Genomic DNA, 21,136 nt, shown 5'->3' with positions numbered 1-21,136 from the left:
GGCTGCACTGCATAGTTCAGAAAGCCTGGACAGAGGGACGAATTCCCGATGATTGGAGTAGAGCTCTCATAGTACCCATATATAAAAAGGGAAATAAAACTGAATGTGAGAATTACAGAGGTATTTCCCTACTGAGTGTTCGTGGCAAGATCTATGCAAGTATACTTGAGAAACGGTTGAGAAGAATTGTGGAAGAAAAGCTTGGTGAAGAACAAGCTGGATTCAAGCCAAATAGAGGCTGTCAGGATCAGATCTTCACTTTACGACAAATAGTCGAGAAAGCATGGGAATATAACAAAGATCTGTATTTAAGTTTTGTCGATTTGGAAAAGGCATATGACAAGGTGCCAAGAGAGAAGCTATTCAATACGCTGCAGTTATATGGTGTCAATGGGGCATTATATCAAGCAATACTTAGTCTTTATTTGAGTTGTGAGTCAGCAGTTAGAATTGAAGGAAGTACAGGAAGATGGTTTAATGTTAAATCTGGTGTAAGACAAGGATGTACATTATCCCCTCTGTTATTCATTATCTATATGGATCACATTATGAAGGAAGTGGTATTAAACCTGATATCAAAATTGGAGATGTTAATGTCAGCTCTTTGCTTTATGCGGATGATGTTATACTTCTAAATAAATCCGCTACAAGTCTGCAAGATTCTCTGACTAAATTGAATAGCTGTTGTAATAGATATGGTATGAAGGTCAGCAGTAAAAAGACAAAGACAATGAAAATAGGCAGAATCATTGAAAATGTCAACTGTGTTGTGAATGGAGAACCCGTGGAACAAGTAAAACATTTCAGCTACTTAGGCACAATTTTTACTGAAGATGGTAAACTAAATATAGAAATAGACAACAGAATCAGCAAAGCTGGTATCGTGGGAAGTCAATTGAATAAATTCATATGGAATAAGAAAGAAATTAGTCGGAACACTAAATTAGCTGTATACAAGACTGTGTTCAAACCAATTTTAACTTATGGATCTGAGAGCTGGGTCAGAAGTAAAACACTTGACCAAAGACTAGAGACCGCAGATATGAGAGTCCTGAGAAAGATTAGAGGCGTGAACAGATGGCATCAATGGTAATATCATATTAAAAATGAGGATATTAGGAAAGAACTTGACATTGTCAGCATCCAGGAATGCGTTAGCAGAGCTAATCTCAGATGGTATGGTCACTTAAATAGAATGGGAGAGGAAAGATTAGCAAAGCAAGTGTTCTCTGCCAGGTTGGCAGGAAAACGACCCAGAGGAAGACCAAGATATAGGTGGATTGATACAGTACAAAGTGCCTTAGACGATAGAAATATAAGATCTGATAATGTTGGAGTCTTGACAAGTAACAGACTGATTTGGAGGAAAATTGTAGGTAGGAAGTTAGTAATGATGTAATTTTTTCATGTAGTACTGTCATATCCTGTACACCCCTTGAGGGTACATGGCAGGAATTTGATGATGATGATGATGATATCATACAGTTTAGACCATCTAATATCCATCCAAGATGGGTTGAGTCCCCTGATTAGGGGCTTTTTAGGCAATTTAATGTACTGGCTTGTTATTCCTCTGTTGCATCTCTCTCTCTCTCTCTCTCTCTCTCTCTCTCTAAGTGTAAGTATTTTATGTCTATAGAACTATGTTCACAGGGCAGATTTAGCTGTTCTGAGGGACAAAAAACCTGAGTTTCCAGGAGGAAAAAAACCTCTTCCTTCATGTGAGACTGACAAACTCACCATTTGATTGGACACAAACGCCTGATAAGGGTTCCTCATTTCATAGACTGGATTTGAACCCGGATCTTTTCAACCAATGGGGGCTCATCTGTACTAATCGAGTTACTGAGGCTCCATCTAATATTTGTATTTAAAATTAGATCCATATTGTAAGGAAATATGCATTTCTTGCTTTTAGTATTACTAGCACTGAACCACAGTTGTGAAATAGTAAGGCAATAATTCTCATGGAAAGGCTTAGACGTTGGTTATGCATTTTTACTAAAGCTTTTCTTTCCTTAAGCTGTTTAGTAAAAATATATAAAATAAAATAAAAAAAAGCAAGGCAATAAGTTGTCTTCCCCCCACATATATATTATTAACAATAAAGAATGCAGCTTAGATTACTAATCAGTTATTTTAAGCTATAATTCCCAAGTGGGGGTTATAGCTTAAAAATTTAACTGATTAACTGATTTAACTGATATTGAACAGATTTATATCTTGTTTTGCTTCAAAATGCTACAATGAAACAAAATTTCATCCTTGATACTTTATTTTAAACAATAAGGAAATTTTCAGAACTTATTTTTTGGAGCTCGCTTAAATAAAAAAATAATCTAATTGCTTACATGCAACAAGCATATCTTTAAGTAGCAGTTGCTGTGCTGACAGCAACACCTTCCAACTCTGTGCCCTCACAAGCAATCAGCAAGATAATTAATACCAACTGCCACAGACATGCTAAATAAAACTCCTCCTGCTTATCAGTCAATAAACATGAAGTGTAGTATGTATGCATTGTTTAATTAATACTAAGACAGTTGTAGGTAGGAAATGAGTTAAAAGTTGAGTGTGTTGATGAGTCTGGCAGACTGTTTATACAGGTAGAATCACAGGAATAGCAGTATTAAAAGAAAATCCGATAGGCCAAACTAACCTCTAAGCAAATAATACTTAGAGCAAGTAATTTTACTAAAAGAGAAAAGTACATTTCCAGAACATGTGGTGGTTAATTGCTCTTTTATTGTAATTTTATGCAGTAGCTAACCGAAAGGTTTTTAGCACACTTGGCAAATTTGCAGCTATGTGCCTTTTTTAATTTATTGGTAAAATATCCTGTTGCTTGTGTTATTCTGATACTGGCACCCTTGGCAGCTGTTCGAATGCTACAGCATTTTTTTATTATTATTATTTTGTGACACCTCTAAGGAGTCCAGAGACTCATTGAGGGAGGCACCTGCTCTACAACTCTCCGTCTCACCACTCCCATCCGTTTCCAACATCTGCACCAACTGCCCAATACCACCACCACCACCACCACTAGTATTTTTTGTCTGTAAATTACGTTTGTCCTGAAGGCCGATTTGTCTGTATGCGGTATGAAAAACCCTGAGTTTCCAGGAGGGAAAAAACCCTGCTATTTATACTATTAATTTTATGTGCTAAAACCAGCAACACAGAAATTGACCTAGATTATCAATATATTAACTGCTCACTAAAATGGACAAGGTTTCTTCCTCTCGCTTTTTTGAAAGTATGGTGATAAAAAATAGTTGCAGAGTGCTGTAATGGTAATACAGTGCAGTTTTGCCTAGAAATAATATGAAAATCCAATAAATAATAGTACAACTAAGCAAATGAATTAATCTTTGTTATTAGTATTATTATTATCAATCTTTCTTCACATCAAAAATATATTAATACCATGTGAATGATTTTTGCAACTGTTTCTGGTCAATTAAGGGAAAAAAAACAACAACATAGCACTTGACTAAAACTTATTTTTCAGAATTCTAAAATAAACATATGATCTTTTATAATTACATAAGACACAGTAGACATAAATAAGACACATCGCTAATTGTTTTTCAAAGACTTTTTAGGATAGCATGATATACAAAGTAGCACCTTTGAAAATGGAACATCTGCATATTTGCAAACCAAAACAGAATAATATTACATATACCATCGAAAAGCATAAACAAAATAAAAAAAAGTTTCACATTGGTTTCTTTAAACATATTGCAGTACAGTTTAATTGCAGTGCTTCTAGTAAAGGTTAAAAACAAATCATGTTTAAAAAAAAAAAGTGAAGAGTTGCTATCAATTTGCACTTAAATAGCCTACATATATAAACAAATCACAGAATCACAACTGATATTGAGGACATCATATCTCTTGTGGTGAAACAAGGAACTAGGCAGCTTTGAAATTCAAATATACAAGGTACTTGATTAATTGAGATTTGGACAATACCTTGTTCACTGTATATACATATCCATACTGGCAGTAAAAAAAAAAAGCCACGAGAAACCTAAAATATGAAAAGCAGCTGGAGTTATTCAATTAGAAATACTCAAATATAGTTGTATCAAAGTTTTACAACAACCACAGTTATAATTCAAAAGGACTGGTTGCAAAGACAAATTCCAGATGATTGGAGTAGACAAAGTACCTGTCTATAAAAAGGTAAATAAAACTGAATGTTAGAATTGGTGTTTTCCAGGGAAGATTTTTTGCAAGAATAGAAAGAGAAACTTGGAGAATAAACTACATTTAGGGAACTTAAATTGTACATATTTGGTCTAATGTATTAAAATTAAGAACTTTTATTGCTAAAAGACCATAAGATATAATGATAAAATATACAAAGAGCCAACAGGTTTCGCTAGCCACTGTCTAGCATTTTCAAGGCTGTACTGGTGTGAAAACAAATGCATCAAGTTACATAGTAACTGCTTTAGTAACTGCTAGGCCATTACATTTGATAATTCGTGTTTGATGGCATGCATGCATTCGAATGCTTGAGTCAGAATCTAGTACATGACCACGTGTTGTGTAGTTTTTTGCATATTGTAGTTCTGTTAAACTGAGAGAAATGATGAGATTTTTCCATATGTCTTTAAGAATAATACCTTGATTTCTATTTAAATTATTGCCTGTGCGTAGCAGGGCTGCTTCTTTGAAAGTTCTTTGTCTGTAGTCATTCTATTCTATATAATATGCAAAAAACTACACAACACGTAGTCATGTACCGGATTCTGACTGAAGCATTCGAACGCATGCACGCCATCAAACACGAATTATCAAATGTAACGACCTAGCAGTTACTAAAGTGTATGTTTTTCATGTAACTTGATGCATTTATTTTCACACCAGTACAGCCTTGAAAATGCTAGACAGTGGCTAGTGAAACTTGTTCTCTTTGTATATTTTATCATTATATCTTATGGTCTTTTAGCAATAAAAGTTCTTAAACTACATTTAGATGAGATTGTTAGGATCGGATTTTAACTTTAAAGCAGATAGTTCAGAAATAATGGAAATATAATGATCTATCTATATTTAAGTTTTGTAAATATGCAAAAGACATACAAAAATATGCTAAGAGAAAAGCTGTTAAAAAAACTACTATTATACAGGGTGATCCAAAAATGACGCTTCAAAGTTGAAGTTGAGCTATATCGAAATGCTTCAATTCTAATCATTCATCTGTAGATGACACTCTAGGATTATTAGTCACTATCATGTAATCTATCCACCACAGATATATTGCTTTTGCAGGACAATGCACTTGCTCACACTGTTCATGAAACTCAACAGACAATACACAACTTGGACTTTTAATGTCTACCTCAAGCACCCTATTTGCCAGACCTGGCCTCATCTATTTCCTATTCCCGAATTTAAAGAAACACTTGACAGGAACAAATTTTATCACAGATGATGAAGTTATATCTGCAGTTGAGGACTGGTTTGTGCAACAAGGGAAAGACTTTTTTCTCAGAAAATTGCAAATGATGCAGCAGCGTTGTAACAAGTGTATAACACTTTGTGGGAAATAACATGCGAGTTACATGGCTCTACTTCAGTTCCGTCATGGTGATTATCACAAATTTTCAGCACACCCTCATAATTACCATTGGGGGGGGGGTGCAGAAGAGGAATGGCAAGCTGGCTATATTAAATTGCCTAATCAGGAGACCTAACCGACACCACATGTCAGGTATTAGGCACCCATGGCATTCGTTTTGTTTATGAGGAAAGCAAAATATTTCTTTCCCAGAAGCAGCCAGATGTTATTTTGCCTGTTGTTCTTATGTAAATGTTGTGGAGGAGGTTCGTCAGAAATATCCTGACTCTGTTGTTCCTCAAAATTCATCAATTACAAGCTTAATCAAATGCTTTTGGGAAACTGGATAAGTTGCAGACAAACAGCTGCATAGAAGACCTTCCAATTTGACTGAGGCTAAAGTGACTGCTTATGCGACATGTTTGCAACGTTCACCTTCAAAGAGTTTTAGAAAACTGCATAAACAGGTATGTCATATGGCAGTATTTGAAGCGTCACTAGACAATTCAAGCTTCAATCCATACCATGTTCACTCAGTTCAAGTATTGAAGCCACCGGATAAGGAAAAGTGTATTGCAGGTGGTTTCGATCATTTGTCGAAGAAAATGGAGTTCACAAGATAGACAATGTTTTCTTCATGGAAGAAGCATGATTTCCATCTAACTGGATATGCCATAAGCCAAAATAACAGAATTTGGTCATTTTCCCTTGCATTCTCTGAAAATCAGAGTGTGACGTGCAGATCATAGCATTGCATTTTTGGATCCATTTTCTTTGAGACAACATTGAACAGTTTACTGTACCAAGACATCATCACCTAGTTCCTGGCACTCTTTGAGATTGAAAAACATTATTGCTGTTTTCAGCAGGCCAGTGCCACTTTCCATACATCAAATGAAACGGTGGAATTTTTGCAACGGTTTTTTTGTTGACAGAAAGATACATGTCAGATTCGTTGAAACCATGTTAATTCCATCCAATTCTTGTCCATTCAAGTTGGGTTAGGTCTCCTGATTAGGCAATTTAATATAACCAGCTTGCCATTCCTCTTCTGCATCCCCCTGTAAGGATAATTATGAGGGTGTGTTGAAAACTTGTGATAATCACCATGAAGTAATTGAGGTAGAGTCATGTAACTCACATGCTATTCTACATATTTCTCACCCTGCTGCATCATTTGTATTCCTCTGAGAAAAAAGTCTTTCCCTTGTTGCAACAAACCAATCCTCAGCTGCAGATACGACTTCATCTGTGGTAAATTTTGTTTCTTTCAAGTGTTTATTTAAATTTGAGAATAGGAAATAGATGAGGCCAGGTCTAACAAATAGGGTGCTTGAGGTAGACATTGAAAGCCCAAGTTGTGTATTGTCTGTCGAGTTTCATGAGCAGTGTGAGCAGATGCATCGTCCTATAAAAGCAACATGTCTCTGCTCAGTTTCCCTGAGACAATTTTTCCTTCAGAGCTATTGAATAAACTGCTGCCATAACAGTTTCACTTTTTCTGAGGTTCTTGGTAAGGATTATGCCATCCATGTCCCAAAAGACAATGGCAAGAACCTTCCCTGCTGACTTTTAGGTTCAGAGCTTCTTTGGCCTTGGAGAACCTTTGTCTCCACTCCACTGACAGTTGTTTGGTCTCTGGGTCGTAGTGAGGAAACCATGTTTCATCAGTAGTCACAGTACAAACCACAACATTTGCACCTGATTTTTGGTCAACCTGAGTTGACCAAAAATCTCTTCAGACGACAGCACACGTTCCCTCTTTTGGTAAGCTCAGTTGTGGACTTTTCTTGCAACACGTAAAACTTGATGGCCTGCACCTCTATGTCTTTGAATTTCTTCAAAACCTCTGATATGCCTTATATCTTAAAAGAAAAAGAACAAATTGTTACAATTTGATGAAACATGGGGATTAAATTTTAAGATATGTTCATTTTTGTGGTTATATCAGTTGCTTTATATCATATCACTGACATCATTCTTCACCATAAGTGACTAAAATGGAAATGGGCCAGAGAGCTATCCAGAAGAGAAGATGAGTAATGGACCACCATACTAATGAACTGGATTCCAAAAGTAAGGAAACAAGGCCGAGAACATCCTAAAAGAAGGTGGAGTGATGAATTGTCAATTTTATTGGGGAAAATTGGTCAACCATTGATAAGAACAGAGAAAGGTGGAAAGAACCAGAGGAGGCCTTCGTCCAGCAGTGGATAGAAAATGGCTGAAAAGATCAGTTGCTTTAATATCATTTTTGTTCTAGGTGTTTATTAGAACTTTTCATCCCCCCCCCATATTTTGTGTCTGTAGATATGTGTATTCGCTGGGATGTTTTGCTTGTTTGTGGGATGAAAAAACCCAGCTTTCTGTGAGGAAAGCCCTGATAAAGGTTCTTTGCATCCTAGATGGGATTTGAACCCAAGTCTTTCCAGTAAAATAGATTTCACCAATACTGACTGAGCTATGGAGGCCTTCTATTTTGAATATGAATATTTGTTTAAAGCAAGCTTCAATGCCTTGTTATTGTCCCAGTTTAAATAAGTGTATGCTTGTGGATTAATGATGATATGTATATAAAAAGGTGTATAGATTGATTACAGCTGCAAGAGGATCAAAATTCCAAACTTGATGACTATCCTTGCCTAAAAGTTTGGGATTCTTATCATTTTGCATCTATAATCAATCTGTATACATTTTTTTAAAAATATTTTTAAATATGTTATACCTTTTAATACAGTTGTTGAGGATTAATTGGTCTGATTTCATCCTTCTAGCTTGCAACAGTTGCCATAAACATTCAAGTGTTCAGTCTTGATTGTTCTTTGTTCTGTCTCATTTTGAATTTGCCTAATATAATCACTAATGATGAATAGTTATTTTCTATCATCTGAAATAGATGATTTGATATTAAACTATACACAAGTGCCCTTGAAATTACACCAAAGCTTTGTCACGTGGTTCATTTTATTTAAAAAATAAAATGCAGTTGTTCAAAAAGTCCTAGATTAAAAATGGATTCATGGGACTTTTTTTGTCATGATTCCATTTTTATTAGTAAAAAATATATATATGTTTCTTTTTCATTGTAATTGGTAATTTTACTGGCCAAACAATTCAAAATAAAAATAATTTAGTACAAGGGTGGTCTGAAAAGTTCTCAGCCTCAACTATAGATGGCAACACTACCGGAAAGATTTTTTTTTTTTTCTGAGTTGGTACATCTGTCATAAGCATCTATGTGAATTGCAAGTCATTCTATCAAGTAGTTTGTTTTATACAGCTGTCTGAAAGAAAAGTGCTGTCTGTATCCCTTGAAATGAATAAAATTGAGTATTGTGCAGTTATAAAATATTTTGTAAAAGAAGGTTTAATGACAAAAGAAATTCATTCAAAGTTCATAAAAGTTTATGGGCACTCTTCTCCTTCATTTTCAACAATTAAGAAATGAACTGCCAAGTTTAAACGTGGCTGTACCAGGTTTGAAGATGATCCACGTGAAGGACGTCCAAAAAGTGTAACAACACCAGAAATCATTGATCAAGTGCAGGATATGGTATTGGATGACTGGTGAGTCAAAGTGTGTAAATTGCTTAGACTGTAGGCATTTCAAAAGAACGTGTAGGATATTTTTTGCACGAAGAATTGCAAATGAAAAAGCTTTGTGCAAGATGGGTGCCGCGCTTGCTCAGAGCAGATCAAAAATGCACTCACATGAAAATCTCTGAACAGTGCTTGGAATATTTTAACAAGAATAAAACTGATTTTGTGCATCAATTTGTTACTATGGATGAGACTTGGATTCACCATTACACATCAGAATCCAAACAGCATTCAAAACAGTGGGCAGAAGCTGTTCAGCACCAAAGAAGACAAAGTCGGTTCCATCAGCAGGAAAGGTCATGCCATCGGTGTTTTGGGATGCTAAAGGCATTTTGTTTATTAATTATCTTGAAAAGGGTAAAATGATAATCGGGGAATATTATTCTGATCTTTTAACCAGACTATCTATCTATCCCAATGGCTTTAAGGCCCACAACCTTCCAAGCATGCTTGGATTTCGTAACCGAAATACGAGGATAGAATGGTCACTCCTATGCCTCAAGGTATTCTTGACTGTATCCCTGTGTGTTCAAGGGTCCGGTTTGCCTGCTTGCGGGATGAAAAACACCACCAGATAAACTGGCGGAAAAAACCCTACTGCCCGCGCCCAAGACCGGCTAACTTGGCTATGGCTGAGGAAGATCCTTCAGCTCTTCACGTCTCCGATGTGAATCGAACCTAGGACACTCCTTCCCCAGGCATATGGTTGCGAAGTGCAAAGCCACTAAGCTAACCGCGCGGACTTTTAACCAGACTAGACGAAAAAATTCGTGAGAAAAGACCCGGTTTGCAGAAGAAAAGAATCATCTTTCATCAGGACAATGCACCTGCCCACAAAGGTGTTTTGGCAATGGGAAAATTAAGGGATCTGCACTATGAATTGTTGAAACATCCATCCTATTCCCCAGATTTGGCTCCCTCTGACTTCTCTCTCTTCCTAAAACTAAAACTCTTACTCACTGGTCAGTGTTTTTCTTCAAATCAAGAGGCGATTGCAGCTGTAGAGGGGTGTTTTGCAGATCTTACTGAGAACCACTACAGGGACGGGATAATGGCACTGGATCATCACTGGAATAAATGTATTAGTCTTAAGGGAGATTATGTTGAAAAATACAAATAATTTTGAAATTATAAATTTGTTTTTTCATTGTGAGGCCTAGAACTTTTCAGACCACCTTTGTGTGTTAAAATTCTTTGAAATGATAGTAACGATAATTCCTCCATTACATGATAAACTTACAGAAATTTATGATTTAGGGTTATTTTAATTAGTCACCATTTTAATGGTAAAATTTAAAAAAAAATAAAATAAATTATGATTTACATCCCCTAAGTTGCTTCGCCTGCTCTCTGAAACAGCCTTCATGAAGTGTTCCACAACTACAAAGAAAAATTTTTTATTTTTAGAGGGACCTGTGGCATAGTATAATTATTAAAAACAACACGCAAGTCCACAGTAATAACTAATTAATAAATAAGGTAGATATTTCGTACTAAAAATAATAGTACATCTTCTGTGTTACAAACAAATAGGAATAGAATACAAGTAACGAATATTCGGTGGATCACCTATTAAAATACAATGTTGTCGCGAGCTAGGAAATGAAAGAAATTAATAAATAATTGATATTTAAGATAATTATTTTTTTAATGATTACATAAAATAAAAGTCTCCCAGATACAAAAAATAAACTGTCATCTCTGTCTTTGGCTGGGGTTTACAAAATTCCTTGTGAATGCAATGTTTCTTATTTTGGACAAACTGGCCGTTCTGTGGAAAAAAGAATTAAAGAACATCAATATTATATTGATTACAACAAACCTCAGAAGTCTGGTCTAGCACAACACAGTATTACCACTACCCATAATATCCAGTGTGATAAAGCTATTCTACTTCATAGATACAGGTTCAAATACGAACGCCTCTTTAAAGCAAGTTGTGAAGCTTTTTTTTAAACCGACCGAATTTAAATTGAAATGATTGCCTCTCTCTCTCTCTCGAAGATCTGGGAGACTTTTATTTTATGTAATCATTAAAAAACTAATTATCTTAAATATCAATTATTTATTAATTTCTTTCATTTCCTAGCTCGCGACAACATTCTATTTTAATAGGTTATCCACCGGATATTCGTTACTTGTATTCTATTCCTATCTGTTTGTAACACTGAAGATGTGCTATTATTTTTAGTACGAAATATCTACCTTATTTATTAATTAAAGTTATTACTGTGGACTTACATGTTGTTTTTAATAATTACAAAGAAAAATATCTACAGGCTTCATGGAAAGGTGGAAGATGTAGCCGAACACTTCATGAAGGCTGTTCTAGAGAATACATTGATGATGTGTAGTATATGGTCTCTCTTCTCTCCCAGCCATGAACCCCCCCTCCCCCCCCACACACACAGACCTTTCTGTTGTATATTCTCCTATTTTTTTCCACAATTTTTTTGACAAAGCTGACCTGTCACTATTCTTCTTTTCCATCTCCAGCACCAATGACTAAGGCAAATTGCCTCCAACTGTGCTAGTGACTACATGCCTCCTGTTCTACTGCCAGAAAGACATCAAAAGAATCTTGAATCATTCTAGATTTAAAAAAAAAAAAAAAAGCTTCTGGTCCTGATACTTCCCACAGTTGTACTTAACAGCTCTGCTACCGAACTGGACTTCTCTTTATTATCTTTTAAACCCTGTTATACTCAGCTGTATCCACTCTACAGTATGGAAGCAATCACCTATTTAGTATATCTCTCCCCTTACTTATTGCTCTTATATCTCTGAAGCAATAGAAGTCGTCAGCATGCATTAAACTTTTTCCTCACTTAGAAAACTGCCAGCTAGTCATTGACCATAGTATAGATTTTGTCACTCAAAGTCCATGACAGATCTTTCTCTCTGTCTCTCTCACTTATCACATACCTCTGGGCATAAGCTATGCAAAAGTTTAAAGAAACCTGTGCTGTTACACTTGACATTTCCAAGGCATATAATATAGTCTGATGTGCAACTTGTTGTCTTGTGGTCTGCCTTTCTGCTATTCTAATTTGGTCACGAGTTTTCTCTCAGGTTGTTTGTTGCATGTAATGGTGTATGATTCTCTTCCCCTACCCCGTCCCTCCAGATTTGTCTACTGAAGTAAGTGTTCCTCACTGCTCTGCTATTTCACTTGTCCTCTTCCTTATATACATAAATGACCTTCTCTTACTGACCTCAAACACTGTTCATAGTTTGCTGATGATAGCACTCCATTCCTCCTACTCATAAGACAAACTTTTCAGTGCTCTGGCATTTCGAGCTTCAACATCTATGACAAATGCCATAAATTCCGATCTTCATACCACCCTTTAGCGGAATTAAGTATTAATTAAGAAAGTATTGCCAGCAGTACTTTCAAAACACTTTTTCTTTTTTTCTCTCACAAAAAAATCTCAGTTATTCTCTCCTTGAACAGTTCTCTCTCTTCTTGGACTGCAAATACATTACTTCTATAGTATCCTCAGCCTACAAAAAACTTGCCAAAGTTTTTTGAAGGCCAACTTGCATTAGCTAAGTGACTTGGTAGAGTCCAGTGCATTGCAAAAAAAGGTAATCATATGTTAGTCGCATGGTAAACTTAATCCTAGGTTTTTCCTAGGATGTAATGTTATGATATTTAGGGAACATATAATAGTTCTTATTAAAATAACTTTCATGGCTTACACATGTAACAAAAAAATTATATAGAATTTTCTTCACCATCTCCAATATATTTCATCGAACGTTATGTGGACATTGTCAGGGAGAGAAAGAGACTGTTAACTACGAGGGTTGTTTGAAAAGTTTGGTAAATTTCCAATAGACAGTGACACAATTTGTTCATTCATACCAGTGTCGGCACATATCATCTTTTCATGACCCCCTGGCAAAATTTTAGCCACATGCGACGCATAGTTCTCATTTGGCAAACATTTAAAATTACCATGTTTGCATTTTTCATAAAAATGGAAACATTTTCCATTTTTATGAAAAACGAGAAAAAACAAGTTTTGTGCAGTGATAAAACACTTTTATTTGAAGAAGTGGACAGCTGCGCATAACAAAGCAGAGTTAGATGCAGTTCATGGGGACTCTGCACTAGCATTTTTGAATAAACGAGTTTAAATATGGTAAGTCCATCAAAGATGAAGTGCACTCCGGACAACCAACTGAGGTCATTACGAAGGAAATGATTGACAAAATCCATGGTATCATTATGGAAGACCGCCAAGTGAAAGTGTGTGAGATTAGCAGTGGTGTAGCTAGGGGAGGGTGGAGGCAGTCTGTCCCAGGCAGCACTTTTTTTTGGGGGGGGGGGGGGGAGTCACATGAGACATAATTTTATTTTTCGATGATTCTTTTATTTATGTTAACTTAGTAATTTTTATTAATTAATAATTAGTTTTTAACAACTATACTTACAACTAAAATAAATAAAATATAAATATAAAAAAACTGTTATATTTCCCTATCGTACTATAATTCAAATTCTTAAAAATAAAACGCATGACATGATGATTGGTTTATTGCTTATACCGTGGTGGCTTGCCTTAGCAGCAGCACCTCACAGTCAGTACATTTTTGCGAACATGTATTGTTTTTTTTCCTTCTAATTTTGTGTATAACTAAAGCTATTGACAGGATTTTAGGGCACTGGTAATAATATTTCTGCAGGCCCCTATTATATTATACATCGCTTTGACTTTTTGTAGTATTTTTGGTGTGTATTAGATGGGTGGCAAAAAGCTCTAGCTATGCCACTGGATTGTAGGCATCTCAACTGAAGGGGTGTATAATATCCTGCACGAAAAATTGCAAAAAAGCTGTGTGCATGATGGATGCCGCAATTGTTGACTGCCGATCAAAAATGCATGCGAAAAGACATTTCAACGCATTGTTTGGCGATGTTTAATTGCAATTTGTAGGATTTTTTGAGTCGATCCATGACTGTTGACGAAACTTAGATCCACACTACACAACTGAGTCCAAGCAGCAGTCAAAACACTGGACAATGCCTGATGAAAGAGCACCAAAAAAAGTGAAAACTGTTTTGTCAGCTTGGAAGGTGATAACCACTGTTTTTTGGAATTCCCAAAGAATTATCATGATAGACAATTTGGAAAAGGATAAGACAATAACAGGAGTCTATTATATGTCATTGTTGGACCATTTAAAAGAAGAACTGAAGAAAAAACGGCCAAGATTGGCACACAAGAAAAGTGCTCTTTCACCAAGACAGTGTATCGTCCCACACATCGGTCGTCGCAATGGCAGAATTGCACGAATTGAGGGTTCGAATTGTTCCTAAACTTAAAAATTTGGCTCAGTGGGAAAAAATTTCCTTCGAATGAGGATATCATCAAGGCTGTCAATGACTATTTTGCACAATTTGACAAATCCTACTTTTTAGATGGGATGAAAAAATTGGAAACTCGCTGGCCCAAATGTGTAGACCTCGATGGAGACTATGTTGAGAAATAGAGGTGATTTTTTCCAAACAAATGTGTTTAACTTATTTTTTTTTACAAACTTTTTAAACAACCCTCGTGCATTCAAAACAAATCACAATAATGAGTCACAAATCGTGCACATATTAGCTCGTGTCTCGGGAACATCTGAGGTATATGATATTACGCTGTTAGAGTTCAGAGGAACAATTGTATAAAGTTGCATAGGTAAAAATAATTATTAATTAAAAAGAAAAACTTATGAACAGTTAATACGATCACTTCCCAAAACTTGGATATTGGCATGCAGTCTGAATGGTTCAGGTTCGGATGATATCATAGCATTTCACATGATTCAAGGAAAAGACAGTCTAATATGAACTTGCTGGAATGAAATTTTGTCAAAAAGCATGAGAAGCAAGGCCAGACTTGTCAGATTCCAAAAATATATATAATCTTGATGTTCTTCAGTTCTAATCAAAGCAGAATGGACAAACCAGTCTTTCTGAAATAGCAAAGATGACATGAGCAGGGTACTTAATGGACACCTGGTAATTCTTAGATGGTAGGAAAGAAGACAGTTTCTGAACTGGTTTGAAGGAAGTGTGTAGATTGAATTTACGAAGAATTCTTGCTATTTGTTCCGAGGTTCCTTTAAAGTAGGGTATTGAAATTCTTTTCACATTAGATTATCTGGTAGAAGGATGATAATTATCTATAAATTTTTGAATAGTGGTTTTGTTGTATCTATTACTTATCAGTTTCCTTTTAATTATATTCAGTTCATCTAATGAAAGGAAATCAGAGAGCAGATCATACGAGCCCTATGATAAGATTTTTGATAATATCCATATTTTGAGATGAATGAATGTGGGCAGATGAGTGAATATATCTGTCAATGAAGGTTGGCTTTCGATAAACTGAAAATTCAACATGACCTGCCTGGGGGGTTACAAATTATTAAGGCATCCAAAAAGGATAATTTATCGGCAGGCACATGAACGGTATAAAGCGCAGGCCAGAAGGGTAACGAGTGTGGTAAGAAAAGCAAAAAAGGATTACGAAAGAACATTGGCCATGCAGGCTAAAGAGAATCCTAAACAGTTTTTTAGATATGTAGCAAGTAAAAGGAAAAATGTACATGGCAGAATGATTTTAAAGAATGCCGATGGTAAGGAGGTAACTGAATCAGTTGATATAGTTGAGTTACTGAGTGAGCACTTTGCAAGTATATATCATCCAGGTGGTGACATTGCAGAAACGAATAAACCAGTAGATTATACGGGAATTGTGGTGAATGAAGTGGAGGTGAGTAATCTATTGCATAACCTCAATGTCAATACATCCGTGGGATTGGATGGTATACCAGCTCGTGTCATACAAGCAGCTAAAGAATTTTCAGTACCCTTGACCATTTTGTTTAATTTGAGTCTCGGGTCTGGGTTAGTCCCAAGGGGGGTGGAAAGAGGGGAAAATAGTTCCACTGCATAAAAGTGGTTCCAAGACTGCTGTTGTAAATTACCGACCGATTAGCATATCAGGAATCATTGTCAAGGTCTTAGAGAAATTAGTCAAGAAAAGAATACAGGATTGGATAGATGAAAATGGGATATTGTATGGGGGACAACATGGTTTTGTGAAGGGTAGATCATGCCTCAGTAACTTGCTCACGTTTTATAACACAGTGACGGCTGAACTGGATAGGGGTAATGGGTTTACAATGATGATACTGGACCTTGCCAAAGCCTTTGACAGGTTACCACATGGAACCCTAATCAGTAAACTGGAGCAGATGGGAATAGATATAGGGTTGGTGAGATGGATAGGAGGGTGTTTGAAGGAGAGATACCAGAGAGTGGTTTATGCAGGAGTGGAGTCTAAAAGATGGCTTGTGACTAGTGGTGTGCTGCAGGGCTCTGTTCTTGGACCACTGCTTTTCAATTTGTTCATCAATGATATAGGAAAGGATTTGAGAGGAAGTGTTCACTTGTTTGCTGATGATGCAAACTTGGGTAGAGTAATTGTGAGTGCACAGGATGTCAAAATTTTACAGGATGATTTGGATAGTTTGGAGGACTGGGCTAGGAAAAATGGATGTCAATTTAATGTGGCAAAGTGTAAGGTTATGCACTTTGGGGTGAAAAGAATAGCAGCAGTATATCGCATTGGTGGAACCATACTCCAGGAGATTGATGAGGCCAGGGATTTGGAAGTGTTGGTGGATAGGGAATTGAAGTTTAGGGGGCACATTGCAAAAGTGACTAAATCAGCTCATCAAATCACTTGGCTTCTGAAAAATACTTTAACATGCAGAGACAAACAAGTTGTTGTTCCTCTGTATCGAGCCTTGATAAGACCCCATCTGGACTACTGTGCCCAGTTATAGGCACCAGGGTTTCTTAGTGATGGGGAGGAAGTGGAGAGGATCTAGAGACGAGTGACCAAGATGATAGAAGGTCTGTGGAATGAACCTTATGAGAATAGGTTGAAGATTTGTGGGTTGCAGAGATTGGACGATAGGTGAAGGAGAGGTGATATGATTGAGACATTCAAATTACTGAAGGGTTTCTATAAGATTGATCCAGAAGATATTTTTGAAAATATGACTGGTGGTGGTGGTGGGAGGACTAGGGGCCATGCATGGAAGCTGGGCAAGAGCGTGGTTGACAAGGTAGTTAGAGCTAGGTTTTTTACTTGGTGAGTGGTGAATGAGTGGAATAAGCTTCCAGCGTCTGTTGTGGGTGCTACGACTGTGAATGAGTTCAAGGCAAGGTATGATAGATACTGTGTCAATGTCGAATAGTTGTTCTTGACATGATGTTAGGGCCTCCCTCGATGAGTCTGTCGACTCCTTGGAGTTGCCCGAAACAACAACAACAATAATAATAATAATAATTGGTTTGTGGATTCATGTTCAATAGTGAACTTGATATGGGAGTATAAGGAGTTTATTTTCTCTAGAAACTGAAGTAATTCTGACTCAAAGTTGGACCAGACTGCAAATCATCAACAAAATATAACCATATACAAGGTTGAGAAAATATAGTGTCAAAGAGATATTTTTCTAGATGTCCCATAAAATAATCCACTATGGCTGTGCATTGATGATGAATTTAAATGGGTTTACAATATCTCCTGAGAAATCAGATTCTAAAAACCAAAGAATCTTTTGTAGTGTATGTTGGTGGATAGGAAGACTACATCAAAAGAAAGCTCATTATTAGACATATAGATCTTTTATTTTCTTTTTGAAAATAAAGAAGACTATTTTTGATATCAGAGTTGGTGTGACCAGTAAGATTCCAAAAATGAGACAAATGTTTTGCAAAGTATTAAGTGGTGGAGCTAAGACAGACCACTGTTGGGTGCAGTGGGCTTATGTATTTTAGGAAGAGCATAAAGACAAAGTGGACAGGCATGATGAATTCATAACTTCTTAACAGTAGTGGTATCCTACAATTATACATTGTCTAATAATTTATTTATGTGACTTTTTGTTGGATAATTCTGCTGATAACACTGTAGGTTGACCTATCTCTTAATTTTATGATTATACTTGTGGTATTCATGACAACAGTAGTATTATAGTATATTTCCTTTGTCACCCTTTGTGCTGACAATATTGGTATTCTGGTGTTGGGAGCAAAGAGCTTGTACTTCTGAGAAGGGTATATTCAAAGGTGGTGGTTTTGCTTTGTATAAAATTTGGGCAATCTCAAAACATAACATTTGCTTCATTTGTGTGTAATTCTCTGATCGCTTTTTCCACATTTACCATGATTTGTAAGTAAGGTATACATCGAGGAGACAAGGTAAAATCAGAACCTTAAGACAAAACATTTACTTTGTCATTTGTTAGTGGTTTATTTATTAAATTTATAGATAATTATCATCCTTCTACTAGACTACAATCCGATGTGAAAAGAATTTCAGTGCCCTACCTTAAAGGAACCTCAGAACAAATAGCAAGTATTCTTTGTAAATTCAATCTATACACTTCCTTCAAACCAGCTTGGAAACTGTCTTCCTTCCTACCTTCTACAAATGATACATTACCACCTCTTTCCTTACTAGGTGTCTATCATGTACCATGTTCATGTCATCTTTGCTATTTTGGATAGACTAGCCATTCTGCCTTGATTAGAATTGAAGAACATTAAGAGTATATTACATTTTTGGAATTAGACAAGTCTGCCCTTGCTTCCCATGCTATTGGCACTAGGCACAGGGTTCTTGGGAACCAGACAAAACTTTTTCATTCCAGCAAGTTTAAATTCAACCATCTTTTCCTTGAAACATGTGTAATGCTACAAAATTGCCTGAACTCAAACAGTTCCGACTATTTGCCAATATCCAAGTTTTGGGAAGTGATCACTCTTAATTATTCATAAATATTTTTTGTTTTTTTAATTAATAATTAAATTATTTTTATCTATGCTACTTTCTTTGAACTCTAATAGCGAAATATATCCTTCAGCTGAAACTGTGACACGAGCTAATATACACATGATTATGACTCATTATTGTGATTAGTGTTTTGAATGTAGTTAATGGTCTATCTCCATGACAATGTCTACCTAATGTTGGATGAAATATACTGGAGTTGAGGAATAAAATTCTATATAATTTTATTGTATATAAGTTATTTTAATATGTCTAGTACACATTCCATTAAAACTATTTATATGTAGTTCTTCATATGTTCACTACGAAGTGAACATATGGGCTTAACTCATAGAACCTCCTTAGCTGAGTTGGTTTCAATGATTCCCTTTGGTTAGAAAGACCATGTTTCAAATACTATTCAGGATGCCGAGAACCTTTACTAAGTCTTTGTACTTGAAGTTGAGTTAGCTGGTCTCATATGCTGGTGGCAAGGTTTTTCTTTTAATCCTTTTCTAGTGCTGAAACAGCACTAGAAAAGGATTAAAATAGTATTTAATTCTTCCAATATTTTGTCTCAGTAGTTTTACAGCGACATATAATTGCTTTTCTTCAGCTTCTGTGATGTCTGTAATATTTATTATGTACAACTGAGCAGGAAAGATTATGGTTTTGAGTACTATGGCTTTAGAAGAAAAGAAGAGTGGCCCTATTTTCAATCTTCAAACATTTCAAAGTTCTTGGACTGGTAATATTGGATAAGTGGAGAAGGGAATTGCAAGTATAATGAGGGGGTTCTTTCTTAGGGGTCAGTCCAAAAGGAATACCTTCGAGATCCCACTTTCCAAAAGCTTTTAATTTTGTCTTGTCTGCATTAATAGTTAATCCACTGCTTTTGCTTAATTTTTCCAAAATACCAAAAAAAAAAAAATATATATATATATATATATGTATATATATATATGGAATCATTATCCTTCAAAGTTCCCACTACATCATTTTGAGGTTTCATCAGTGGTAACCAGACCCAGAGGTGATACCAAGAGTGAAGTAATACAGATGTCATATTTTCATATACAAGTAGCCAAAAGGTGTCACACCTTATTATTAAAATTGTCCGGATTAAAGATAGTTGATGGAAGTTTTTCCACTTGGTTATACTATAAATTAAAGATGCCAAGAAATTATATTCTTGATTTCATCCTTTATCCAAATGTAAGCAAACAAGTGTAAGGTGTGACATCTTTTGGCTACTCGTGTTCTACAACTATCTCTAATCCAGAGAATTTTAATATGGTGTGACACCTTTTGGCTACTCATATATGAAAATATGACTTCTGCATTACTTCAACCTTAGTATCTCCTCTGCATCTGGCTCCCACTGATGAGACCTCAACAAAGTCAAAACCGGTCTGGGTAGTGACCCTCCCCATAATGCATAGCATTATACATGTCCATAAAGATATGTGCTTTGCATTATGGGATACTAACGTTAAGTGATGAAGTCAGCACCTCCTGAAAATATTTCAGGTTCAAACTTTGTTTGCTTACACCTAGATAAAGGATTAAACTAAGAATATAATTTCTTGACATCTTTAATTTATAGGATGTAGTTCATCTTTGTTCCTGCTATGCAGAGGTTAGCAAACTGAGGTGAGATGACTGAACCCATAAGTAGGCCTTCCTTCTTTTCATATATATGAGAATCCAATATGAAAGCATGTTATCCAAATAGTGTTGAAGTAGCCCTTTTTAGACATTAATTTATCATGAATAATTACAGAAATTCAAAAATGCTTCTAAGTTTAAAATTTCCTACTTTATATCTCCATATCCTTTTCATAGAGAAATTTCCACATGCCTAGCCATCTCCCATGTATGTAAAAGTACATGGGAGATGGCCAGGCTCTCCAATTGAAGCCGAAAATTACAAAAGGATAAGTTTATTAAATACAGGTTACAAAATATGCAGTATAATTTTGAATAAAAGACCAATAAATATTGCAGATAATCTACCCTCAAAAGAGCAAAATAGTTTCAGACAGTTATCCTAGTCATGTATAGATAATATCTATACATGATAAAGGCTAAAACAAATTATTGAAAAACA

At 35.8% G+C, this 21,136-nt stretch overlaps 1 protein-coding gene across 1 annotated transcript in view; it reads left to right on the top strand.

Annotated features, from left to right (window-relative positions):
* Positions 1 to 21,136, top strand: part of LOC150100021 (uncharacterized) — a 266,152-nt gene that overhangs the window by 150,098 nt on the left and 94,918 nt on the right. The window lies entirely within an intron of this gene.

This window comes from Typopeltis vanoorti, chromosome 13, assembly GCF_054136105.1.
Source record: "Typopeltis vanoorti isolate ZY-2024b chromosome 13, IOZ_Tvanoo_1.0, whole genome shotgun sequence".
In the NCBI taxonomy this organism is placed as follows: domain Eukaryota; kingdom Metazoa; phylum Arthropoda; class Arachnida; order Uropygi; family Thelyphonidae; genus Typopeltis; species Typopeltis vanoorti.
This window is presented reverse-complemented; position numbering and strand designations above follow the sequence as displayed.